Raw genomic sequence first — 12657 nt, 5'->3', positions numbered from 1 at the left:
GCAAGAGGGGCGGCGAGGGAACCAAAACAATTTTTCCGCGGCAAGTCGGAGGACCGGAGGGGATCCCAGGACCGTGAGCTCTGGGCCTTGAGGTCTCGGAGCACACCCGGTCCTGAGCCGGCCCATGTGTTGGAAGCTCAGGGGCTCCAGAGCCAGGAAAGGCGTGGAGTGTCTGCGAAAAGGGAGGCCACCTGGTGTGCCTGGAGCCTGGGCAGCGGATTGAGGCCTCTGGCTCTCCCACGCAGCAGCGCGTGGTCTGGCTGCAGGCGAGGGGGGTGGCTCTGGGAGGCTGGCGGAAGACGCGGCGCAGCGCAGCTGCCGGAGGTGCTGGGGCCCAGAATCTGAGCCCTGCGGCCCCGAGGTGGCGGTGATGTCTGGAGTGGAGCAGGCTTGACTGGGCCGGGCTCTTGTGACAGGCAGGCGCCACTGCCAGTCTTTATAGCCATACCACCCTGAACGCAGGGGATCTCGACTGATCTTGGAAGCTAAGCAGGGTCGGGCGTAGTTAGTACTTGACCCCCTGGGAATACTGGGTGCTATAGGCTTTTGGCTCCCCGCCCCTTCCCTCTTTCCCCCTTTTGTCACCATGCTTCCCAACCGCCCCCGACTCTACTCCCACTTTTAGGCAGGCCTGCGCTTCAGAAGCACGGGCTGCTTTCCACGAGGGAATGACAGTGCCTTCGTCAGCCACCAGGAAAACCGTTCCTGTGCACTTGGATTTTCGTTGCCACGGACTTCGTGTACAATCCAATGTCGAGGACACGAGAGAGACCCAGGTCTAGTGTCCTGTGAGCACGCTCCGCGTCATGGCTCCCGCCCTGTGGGAGAGCCCCAGGCACACAGGGCATGTGGGGTGCGGGAAGCCCCTTTCCCCACGCCCCGATGTGGGTGAAGGCGACCTAGGAGAGAGCGGGCGGTGGGGGACACCCGCCGGGGACCGCGTTGCACAGGCCGCCTGTGTGCGCGGGTGCCTTGCCACCCTGGCCTGGATGCCTGACCCTCCGGTTCTGAAACCAAATCTGAATCCAGGACTCCGGGAGGCCCGTCTCTCTGGCCAGTTCTTCCCTGATGGCGATGCCTGGAAAGCGATCCTGCTCGAAGGCTTGCAGGAGCAGGGCGGTCTGGGGCCTGGTGACAGCGGTCCGCTTTCGCCTGCCTTCTTGCGGGCCACGTTTCCCGGGCCAGGGCCGAGATTCCAGCCGGTGCTGCCTCAGCTGGCGTGATCTCTCATTCTGAAACCAAATCTGGACCCTGGGCTCCAGAATGTCAATGGCCTGGTTCAGCTCTTCCCTGGTGGCGATGCCCGGGTACGGGTTCCACTCAAAGCAGGCTCGCAGGATCTACCTTTGGCTCGGGGCGCGAAGGAGTCTCCTTCGCCGTCCTCGTCCTCGGGCTTCCCTCGGGAGGGCGCTGTCGGAAGGTGTCGGGAGAGCCATGGCGGGGAGACCTGGCCAGAATTTCGCGGACAGACACTGGCAGAGAGAGGCCGGCAGGCTCCCGTGCCCCTCAGTCGGCCTGTGCACAGCAAGCAGGTCCAGCCAGGAGGCGGGCCCAGCCAGAAGCCCTTAGAAAGACCTGCCACCTCCACCCTTCATGAATATGCATGAGCTCCGGACCCAAAGTCCGGGGTAGCCGAAAGGTCTCCGAAGCTGAGAACTACAGAGACCAGGGCCTTGTGGGGTGGGTGGGTGTAGGGCCAGTTTGGAGGGGAAAAAGGGGCTTTGGGGCTGGCTCTCTGGGGTTCTCCAGTAATTCTATGGAAACTGGGAGCCGCTGTCGACTCGCACACGTTTTCATGGAGAAACCAGCCTGGAAATGTGAAGCGTGGAACTGAACCTTCATGACAGTCCTGAGTTTTCCAGGCCCTCTCCGTGAAGGCAACAATGCCTATGGGTGTCGCAGTTGCTGTGATAGTCTCACACACGCAGTTGTGTGGATCGCGTTCATTTTCATGTAGAAAACGAGAGCGAAGCCACAGACAAAAGAAACGTCCGGAGCATAACGGCCTGACGATGGATTCCTGTTTCCTGCAATTGGGGAGTCTCCAAAGTGGCCTATTTGGAAACTGGAAAGGAGAGCATCGACCCGGTGCTGCTTTTCCACGCTTCCCTGGAGGTTTCTGGGTCCCCACAGAGGTCAGGAAACAAACAGTCAACACGATCACTCTTTCGGGGGGCTGGAGACACGCGAGCAACAGGCCCCCTTGCAGAGGGCAAAGGAACGTGGAACCCAAAACCACGCTTCAGTCGGCCTGAGTGTGACTCCTCTGTGGCTGGAACTATCCGCCTCACGCTCTGTTGCAGACTCAACGTGGGGCTGTGTCGTCTGTGAACCATGTGGATGAAAAACGGACAACCACTCGAGTCTCAGCTCATTGCTCTCTGGGCAATTCGCTCATTCCTTGGGAGACGGAATTCGTCTGAACTGCTCCGCAAGGAAGTGACCCGGGCTGGCGATTCGGAGGCCCGGTGAGTGCCCCGCAGGCCGACGCGGCTGTGGGCCGAGCCCTTAGCCTGCACTGGGCGCCCATTTTCCCGGAGTGCGAGGTCCTGCTGGTCCTGGAGGCAGAAGACCGCTTTTCTCTCTGCCTTCCTCTCTCTGTCTCTTGTTCCCTTTCTCCCTCTTTCCCTCCCTTCCTCCCTCCCCGCTCCCTACCTCCCTTCCTCCCCCTCTCCCCACTGTTTCCTTTCCAATGTCCCTCTGTCCATCTGTCTTTTTCTCACTCCATTCCTCCCTTTCTCTCTGTCTCTGTTCCTCTCTCCATCTCTGTTTTTCAACATTATATGATCCCATTGTGTGTATCTGTGTATTAACATTTTTTTTAGCCATAAAGTTCATTTTCATTAAGGTACGTACATTGCTATTTCTACACGTTATTTATGTATGTGCATTTGTTTAATAGACATAAATTTATTTCAGTCATTCTACAGCATAGTGTAAGCATAACTCGTAAGCAGCGTCAACCTGAAAACTGTGTGATTCACGTGACTGTAGTTCTTTTCTATCGCAGTGGTCGAGAATAAAGTCTTTGTATCTCCAGTTTCTATCTGTGTATTCCCGTTGAACTGGCCCCATTTCCTGTAGTGATAGAACACTGTCCCCAATTACGACAAAAGCTGTGGGCTGCAGGGAGGTCAGGGTTAGGATGACGCAGAAGTGAAGATAAGACATTCTCTTTTTCACGTCTTTATTAAATACAAATTCCACATGAAAGAAATTTAAAATTCCAAACAACATTAACGTCTATTTCATTATTACATAAAATGAAAATTATAAAGCAACCAAACAAGTAATTGATACTCTTAGATAATGAAAGATTGTATGATCTCAGTACAAAATACAAATAAAATATACATCAAATATAACAAAATGCACTGTATTGTAGTATGTGATGAAATCTCCATATCCTGCAATACAGTACAATCATTTGAAATGTATAAAACACAATAAAATTTAAATTTAGGATGTTTAAAATGAAATAAAACATGAGTCAGGTGAATAAATAAGTACAATCATTTACCATTTAATGTATCTTGACTTAAATTTTATGTAGAAATATTAAAAATAACACCTTGCATAGTAATTTTATTGTATCAAACTATAAAAATGTATAGACATTTTCCCACAGGGAGTACTAATAATGGTTTGTGAATATTAGTACTCCATGGGTGCAGGCTGGAAGAGTGAGAGCCTATAACCTTTTCCAAATTAAAAGAGAAGCAATTTCTTGGTAAGGTGGCTCAGGTCTGTAATCCCAGCATGTTGGGAGGCGGAGGCTGGCCAGTCACTTGAGTTCGAGACCAACCTGGCCAATGTGACAAAACTCTCTCTCTACTAACAATACAAGAAACAAAAATTAGTCAGGCCTGGTGGTACCTGCCTGTAGTCCCAGCTACTTGGGAGGCTGAGGTGTGAGAATTGTTTGAACCCAGGAAGAGGAAGTTGCAGTGAGCTAAGATTGTGCCACTGCACTCCAGCCTGGATAACATAGCAAGATTGTCTCAAAAAAAAAAAAAAAAAAAAAAGGAGTATGTAACTTCATATTTACTTTTATACAATCTATGCAAATTCACATGATTACATTCTCATATTTTTCTGATTATATAGAAATGCACGACCGTCATCAGATATCCAAAAGGCATCAAATGGCTAACATGAAATATAAAATTTGTCCTATAGTCTTAGCGCTCTGCAAAATGCAGGGCTCACCATGCTGAGTATATTGCTCAAGTTTCTTTCCTATGACTTCTTCGGATTCTGTCATTTGTTAACACAGTGCATCTAAAATTGTCACTGCTGGTCATCTGGAAGAATCTGAGAAGTAGCAGATCCTTGTTCTCATTCCCAGAGCTGCATCCTCTGTTGAACAGGATCAGGGTGCTCCCAGCTCAGCCTGATCTGATCCACTGACAGACTCAGTTATCTCCTGCCCAGGGAAGGGATGGGCTTCTCTATCCAGGGCTGAATCCCCAGGACCAGGCAGTGTGGCTGGGACAAGCCAGCCCTCAGCAGGGAAGACAAGCTGCCTGGGTGGCCATGGCATAGAATGTCTCCACCTGGGCACACAGAGGCCCGGGAACCGAGTGAGCACTGTCAGCTGCTCCCAGGTTAGTGGAGAATGGATCTGCTGGTCCTGCACCTGGGCTAGGTCTTGATAAATAGCCTCCGACATAGCTCACACAGAGGTTATGAAGCTTTTTTGATGTGATGGTGTTTGGACTCCTAGGGCCTAAGACCTGTGCCTCTTGCTGTGCAAGCCCTGGAATGTCCCCTATGGTGAGCATCATATGTCTCCTGGATTTCACTGTTGTGCACAGCAGTGGAGGATCTTGATTTTTTTTTTTTTCAACGTCAGGCTGCACTCCTCTTCTGGACAGTTCCCTGCAGAGAAAGCATGTGAGAGACTTGCCAGAGCAGTCCCCACAGACCCTCATTTTCAGAACCTCCTGTGCACCCAGGTGAACCCCATTTGTCTCTCCCACTCCTTCCAGGCCATCTCAGCACTGGAATGAAGTAAGACTGAACCCCTTGTGAGTCCCCAAATATTCTCAGAGTGCTAAGATCTCAAAAATTTACTTGTCAGTAACTACCTTTCCGCTCAAGTCTGGTATGAAAGTTTCCTGATAATTTGCTTTTTGGGGCAAATCAAAAACAAAAAAACCCACCACTACCACCACCAACAAAAAACACCAAGATTCTACCTGCTCTGTCTTGGCAGCTGTCCTTGGAGCCAATTTCTCTTTTCCTGCAGTTTTCCCGATATGAGCTGGACTCTGGTTCTGTGAATACAATGAGAGTTTGAGAAAGTGCCTCCAACTGAACACCCTGAAATCCCTAGTCCATCCTGGACACACAGGAGCTCACGTTGCCACCAAACCCCAGCTCTCTTCTGTTCTCCAGTGTCCAGGATCTGTACGGCCCTGGCTGCCAAGGAGCTCCCGGTTTCCTGGCCAGGGGAGCCTGTGTTGCTGCTCTGTCCCTTCTCGCCTGGAAAGAGTCAAATCTTACCGGATCCGGCAGTGCTGTTGCCGGCCTTGAGCTTGCTTTCCTCAGAATTCTCCTCCTTGTTTGGATTGGGCTCCGATCCTGCTGCAAAAGGGTCTATCTCTGATGCTTTTTTGCGGATCACTCTTTCATGTGAAACTCTTCTGCCAGCGTCACGAGTGAACACATTTCTCAAAGTCCCCTGAGGGCACTAAGCCATTTGCCACCCTCAAATCTCAAAATAAATCCCTACTAAGACACATGGCTCAGTATCCCTGATTCCAACTCTCCTTCCAGCCTCCATGGGAGAAGCCCAAGGCCTTACTTACCTTTGTATGTGCTTCTCTCTGGAATGGGAGGAGGCGATCTTGTCTTTTCCTTTGAGTATTTTCTTCTCATCTGAGCTCTTTTCTCTAAAGATCTGTGGGAAAGGGGGCTGGTCAGTGGGGCCTTGGATGGAGGAGCAGTGGAGATCCCGGTCTTCATTTTCCTTTCCCATGTTGAGGCTCAAGTGAAAAGAGCCCCCTCTTACTCGTCCAAAGGCGGACTGTGGGTTATTCTGCTGGACCTCCCTTTTATACATCTCTCTGCTGGGCGTGGATGACTCTTATTGGTTGAAAGGGTATCTCCTTCCTGCCACTTCTTAGAGGCTCAACAAGAAGTTTCTTGCTGTAGTTCTACTGGGGACCAAGACACAGTTAAGGAGAGACTTTTTCAGGATCCTGTCATAGTGACAAGAAAACAAAGAACCAGGAGCACAGGGATCAGAAGATCGGGGAATCATTTCTTTCGATTTCTGTCTCAGTTACATTTTGCACAGAAAGAGAATTTATTATACGTAGTGTTAACATTGTATACATAGATATAATTTCTTAAATGTTTGGAAACAACAAATGTCAAATTGTGGTTGATTGTATTAGATCCACACATATATGATGAAATAAAAATGCAGAGAAAAAATAAATACCAAATGAAATGGCCCCTTCCTATCTTAAAAATGGGGAAGATAATTAGATCAAATGCAAAAAAATGAATTGATTAGATTAGAGCCAGTGCTAACCTGATCAGCCCCTATTTCCTGAGGTAGCAAAAAGCCTAGGTGGAAAAGCTTTCCTCCTTTCTCACCCTGCCTCAGTCATCCTGGGAGCACCACTGTGTTCTGTGGAATTTATCCAGCCTCCCTAGTAAAAATGGACTTGATCCCAAACAGGTAACCCAACTGATCACAAGAAAAACAGCCTAGATTCTGAACATTCTGCTCCTGTCTTCACACAGCAGATACCACCCAAATCCCATCAAAACCCACATTGTTTCTCAACATGCACCATCAAGACATATTCCAGGGCAGCCTCTCAAAATCGCCTCAGTGAGACGGGACAAGGTGTGGGGGAGCTCCAGGTTCAGAACAGTGGCCTCATCCCTTCCTACTGTGGCCGAGTCTGTCTCTGCTGGTCAGAGCCCTCAGATTATAGAAGGGTAAGTTCATGTCCCGGCAAGTGTTTCCTGAAAGGACCTTCTTGTCTCCCCATATGCTGAGGAAAGCATGCAGGAATGAGACCTTCTGTGTTAGGGAGTACTCAGCCTCCAGTCCCAGATGACTTGATTGACTAACGAGCTGAATCCCTGAGGAGGAGAAGGACGCGGGGAAGAGACTGTTGGGCAAGTCTGTGTTTTCCCAGCTGTGCTGTCTGTGCAAAGAATGGAACCAAAAAAGATAATAGTGGTTGACAGACACTGCCTAGTGAAATTATCTGAATGTAAATGGAACTTATCATAATATCGTTATGTATCATAATATTATGATACATAAAATTTATTTGACATCTAAATAAATTTTGATATATTATGCTATAACATCATGTAAAACTTGGTCAAGTAATTTTATAAGAAAATTGAGTTAAATTCTGTAACAACATTAACATATAAACTCAATAGAAAGCTAGGAAAATTGTCTGCTCTTATGTAAATTACTGCTTTTTGGATAACTCTGTAAAGGTGTGAAGACAGGTCTGCTACTTATTTTATAAGTAAGTACTTGATAAGACATCAACTTGCAAATCTTTGCTGTTTTTAACTAGTGCCCTCTCAAGATACGAGAATATTTTACTCTAAGAAAGTATTTTCATAGATACCATAATAGGAATTGTGTTCATTTTAGTTAATACATTATTATAACATGTATTGGTTATTAATAATTTATGTCATTGTTAAAATATACTTCTACAGGCAACATATTACACACGTGTTTTGATTTGTCCTTTAATCTCAGGTAAATTTTTTAAATTTTTATTTCTTAAATTCTATTTATTTTAGATAAAAGAAGCCTTATAACTGCCATATGCTGTACTTTCTTAGAAAGAGAAATTCTCAGGCAAAACTCAGGCCCTGGCCAGGCACAGTGGCTCATGCCTGTAATCCCAGCACTTTGCGAAGCCAAGGCGGGTGGATCACCTTAGGTCAGGCATTCGAGGCCAGCCTACCCAACATATGGAAACCCCATCTGTACTAAAAATACAAAAAAAAAAATTAGTTGAATGTGGTGGCTCATGCCTGTAATCCCAGCTACTCAGGAGGCAGGAGGATCGCTTGAACTCAGGAGGCAGAGGTTTTGGTGAGCTGAGATCACACCACCATACTCCAGCTGGGTGACAGAGCAAAACTCCATCTCAAAGAAAGAAAAAGGTCAGCCTTATTTTTATCAAAATCTAGATTTTAAATAACATTTCTAGGTGTCTCCTTTCAATCAAAATCCAAAACAAAACAAACAAAAAATGTCTAGGTAATTCCCATGAATATTAATAACTGTTAAATTGGGTACTTTTATTTTTAAGAGAGGGATTGTTTATACGGATGTGTTGATGTGTCAAACATGTACAGTTAACATTGTACCTTTTTTTGACAGAGTCTCACTCATCCCTGTGGATGGAGTGCAGCAGTGCAATCACAGCTCACTGCAGCCTTGACCTCCCAGACTCCAGTGATCTTCCCAAGTCAGCCTCCCAAATAGCTGTGATGAGAAGTGGACACCACTGTGCCTAACTAACTTTTAAAAAATTGTTGTAAAGATGAGATCTCACTGTCTTGCCCCAGTGAGTTCTTGTTATGTTGCCTAGGCTGGTCTCAAAGTGAGACCTCTGAGCTCTGGCTCCCAAAGTGATGAGGTTACAAACGTGAGCCACCATGCCCAGCCAAGATTAGACTTTTCAGTGAGTGCACATCTTACCTCAAAAAAACAAAACCAAAAAAACAAAAACTTATTAAAAGATAAAGTCTGAGTTAAAAATGGGTTCACATTAATGATTTTTAATTTGGTACTTCTATTGTTAAAAGAGGGATTGTTTATATCAATGCAAACCCTTATTTATTTATTTATTTATTTTGAGACAGAGTCTCACTCTGTCACCCAGGCTGATGTGCAGTGGCACAATCACAACTCACTGTAGCCTCAAACTCCCAGAATCAAGGGATCCTGCTGTGTCAACATCCCAAGTAGCTGGAACTACAGGTGTGCACCACTGCACCTGATTAATTTTTTAAAAAATTTTAAAATAAAGTTGCGGTCTCACTATGCTGCCCAGGCTGCTCTCAAACTCCTGACCTCAAATGCTCCTCCTGCCTCATCATTCAAAAGTGATAGGATTAGACAGGTGGAAGCCATTGTGCTCAGCCAAGATTTTACCTTCAATGAGCATGCATTTTGTATCAGAAACAAATCACAAATGATAAAGCCTGTGTGAGAAATGAGTTGAAGTATAGATAATACAAAATTGGCATGTTATTAGGTGTTGTTAAGCCTGGGTAACAGGCCTATTGTACTGTTTCTTTTATTTTTTATATACTTTAAATTTTCTGTGATAAAACATGTGTAAGAAAACAAAGTTGATCTACAATGTTAGCCCTTAAGATCTTAGTGACTTTGGGGGAGCAAAAAGAGAGAAAGTGGTTGCCAGGGCATCAGTGAAGCTGGTTCTATTTCTAGGTTACACACGTGTGCTCACTTTGTAATAACTCATTGAACTTTACGTGATTTCTTTGTATACGTCTTTCTGCATGAATGTTATACATATATAAAAATTTAAATATTTCCTATCTGCACAAAATTTTAACTTCATATCTCAGAATAATTGCACTGTTTTTTATTGTTTTAAAGTGGGACGTGTTTATTCAGGTCATCATCAGGTGGATATTAATATTCCAAGGTATTCACTTATGTCCTAACACTTTGGTGCCCTTCTAGGTCTTCCCATGTTTACATTCAATTTAGTAGGTAGGATAGTTTTAATTTTTTAGGGTATAGGCCAAGCACGGTGGGTCATGCCTACAGTCTCAGCTCTTTGGGTGGCAAAGGTGGGATAATCATTCAAGTCCAGTATTTTGAGTTTTTTTTTTTTAGGATGCAGTTATTCTTCAGCAAAGTCCTCTCCCCACAGTGAGGTTCAGCAATGCAATGGTGCCTAGCACATACTATGCATTTGGTATGAGTAGAACTGGATTGAATCAGGAATAAAATGTGTAGCAGAGGGAAGTTCTGCAAAGAAAAGTAGGTAATGCAGGTAAGATCAGAAGACTACAACCCAGCAGCAAATCTTTCCATTCATTTCAGGAAACCATTTGTCATTAGGTCACCAGAAGGGTTGATTTAAAGCAGCAGTTTGAGGGCTTGGTTGTACCCCATAGTCACCCAGAGAGCTTTAAACAGCACTGTGGCCCAGGTCCCACTACAGGGATTCTGAATGCATTTATCTATTGCCTTTTGAGTTTAGGTAATTTTAAAAGCCTCTCTGGTGATTCTCATGTGCACCCAGGGGGAACAACGCCTGGTTCGGGGTTAGAAATGCATTTGCTGTGCATGCTTTCCGTGTGTGCAGCAGTGATTTGCCCCGTGGCCACTCCTGAGTTTGGGGTCTTAGAAAATACAGTTGTCCTGTTAAAAATCAAAAAACAACGTCAAGACACACTCAGCTGTTTGGCTAAAATGCAGCAGGAGAAAATATCTTCTCAACAGATGTATCTGGATGGCACCTGCTTTCAGAGTAAAAGGTGGTTTCAAGCACAATATAGCACTTTTTTCCTACAGGCTTTCAAGGTCTTTTACTATCATATCCTTATGAATCACAGGAATAAAAACATCATAATTATAGGACTGTCCAATATGGTATTGGGAAAAAAATTAAGGGCATGTCTTCCATGCTCAGGTACCCTGATTAAAATCAGTTAAGACCCATCTGCCTGGTGTGGTGGCTCACACCTGTAATTCCAGCAGTTTGAAAAGCAGAGGCTGGAGGATTACTTGAGCTCAGGAATTCAAGACCAGCCTGCTCAACATAGAAAAACTTCATCTCTACCAAAAATACAAATATTTGCCGGTTGTGGTAGTGTGCACCTGTGGTCCCAGCTACTTGGGAGGCTGAGGTGGGAGCCCAAAATGTCAAAGCTGCAGTGAGCCACTGCACCCCAGCCAGAGTGACAGGGAAAGAGACCCTGTCTCAGAAATAAAAATAAGTAAAGAGACCCATTCTCTTAGACACCCTCCTTCTTCTACATAAGACACGGGGCTTTTGACCTGAAATGTTTTAAGATAAACTGAAAATTCTCCCATGATCAGGAGCAGTAGATGGGGGTTGCTCACTTCCTGCTCTTTGAGTTGAAGCTTGGCAGAGGTCTGGAGACTCAAACTGATGAATGTATTAATTGCTTTCTTTTCATATGTTTTTTTTTTTTTTTTGAGACGGAGTCTTGCTCTGCTGCCCAGGCTGGAGTACAGTGGCCGGATCTCAGCTCACTGCAAGCTCCGCCTCCCGGGTTCACGCCATTCTCCTGCCTCAGCCTCCCGAGTAGCTGGGACTACAGGCGCCCGCCACCTCGCCCGGCTAGTTTTTTTTTTTTTTTTGTATTTTTAGTAGAGACGGGGTTTCACCGTGTTAGCCAGGATGGTCTCGATCTCCTGACCTCGTGATCCGCCCATCTCGGCCTCCCAAAGTGCTGGGATTACAGGCTTGAGCCACCGCGCCCGGCCTCTTTTCATATGTTGTATTAAGCTATGCTTGCACTGCTATTTAGAAAACCTGAGACTGGGTAATTTATAAGAAGAGTTTGATTGGCTCATCCACCTGAGACTGGGTGATTTATAAGAAAAGAGTCAGATTGGCTCATGGTTCTGCAGGCTGTACAGGAAGCACAGCACTGGCGTCTGCTTCTGGGAAGGCCTGGGGAGCTTACAATCACGTGAGAGTAGCAGGCGTCTCACGTGGTAGAAGCAGGAACAAGAAAGATGGGGAGGGACGGGTGACACTTCTAAACAGCCATATCTCGTGAGTACTCACTATTCCAAGGACAGCGCAGAGCCACGAGGGACTCACCCTGTGATTCAACCACCTCCTCCCCAGGCCCCACCTGCCACATTGGGGATGAAAATTCAACATGAGATTTGGAGCGGATGTCTAAACTACATCACATGACCATCAGAAAAACAGATGAAGAATTCATGGTTTCTGCTGTCCGAAAACTTTTCGTCTAGAGCAAACGGATTAATGGCTGAATTCAGCATCCTGTGGTCGGAAGGGAGAAGGGAGCTGCACAGGGGGCCTTGGCTGCATTTGCTCCACTTCCCTTATGCTGTTCTTCTGAGTTCCGATGTCACCACCTGAAGGGCTATTCGTGGACAGAAGAATTATTGTTATTGTTGTGATTATTTCTATTTCTTTTATCTTGGTAAAAAAAAAATGTTTTTTAGCTTCCCATATAATTGTCCTAAAAAACCCCGAGAGTTTTGCTTAAGTTTCTTGTTATCATGCGTATAAAAATTGACAGGGAAGTGGCTAAACAGATAAAATTACACAAGCTCTAAGAGTCGAGTTTCTGTTGGGCAGGCTTAGGAAAGACAAAACTGGACATACTCCACCAGCATGGACATGAGAAACAAGGGATCCACTTTCTGTTCCAGCCCTGCCCAGATCCACCTTCTTCTAAGGCCTCATCCAGGTCTGGCCTCACCCTAGAATCTTCTCTCCCAGAACTGATTAAAGGAGATTGGAGATTCAGGTGTGGACTCCTGCTGTCTCCTGAGCTGGTGCCAACAATTTCCTAAAATGGAAAAGCAGATAAATGGAAGTAAATAATTCTATATTTGGGGACCATAATTTCTTTTTCACTGAAGCCAGTGCTTCTAGAGAC

The 12657-nt window shown here is 46.0% G+C and overlaps 2 pseudogenes; both read right to left on the bottom strand.

Annotated features, from left to right (window-relative positions):
• The window catches only part of LOC112632430, a 70840-nt pseudogene extending 69404 nt beyond the window's left edge, over positions 1-1436 (bottom strand).
• Positions 1437-4372: 2936 nt separating this feature from the next.
• Positions 4373-5983, bottom strand: LOC112633705 (annotated as a pseudogene).
• Positions 5984-12657: the final 6674 nt, after the last annotated feature.

This window comes from Theropithecus gelada, chromosome 10 (genome assembly GCF_003255815.1).
Source record: "Theropithecus gelada isolate Dixy chromosome 10, Tgel_1.0, whole genome shotgun sequence".
NCBI classification, from domain to species: Eukaryota; Metazoa; Chordata; class Mammalia; order Primates; family Cercopithecidae; genus Theropithecus; species Theropithecus gelada.
This window is presented reverse-complemented; position numbering and strand designations above follow the sequence as displayed.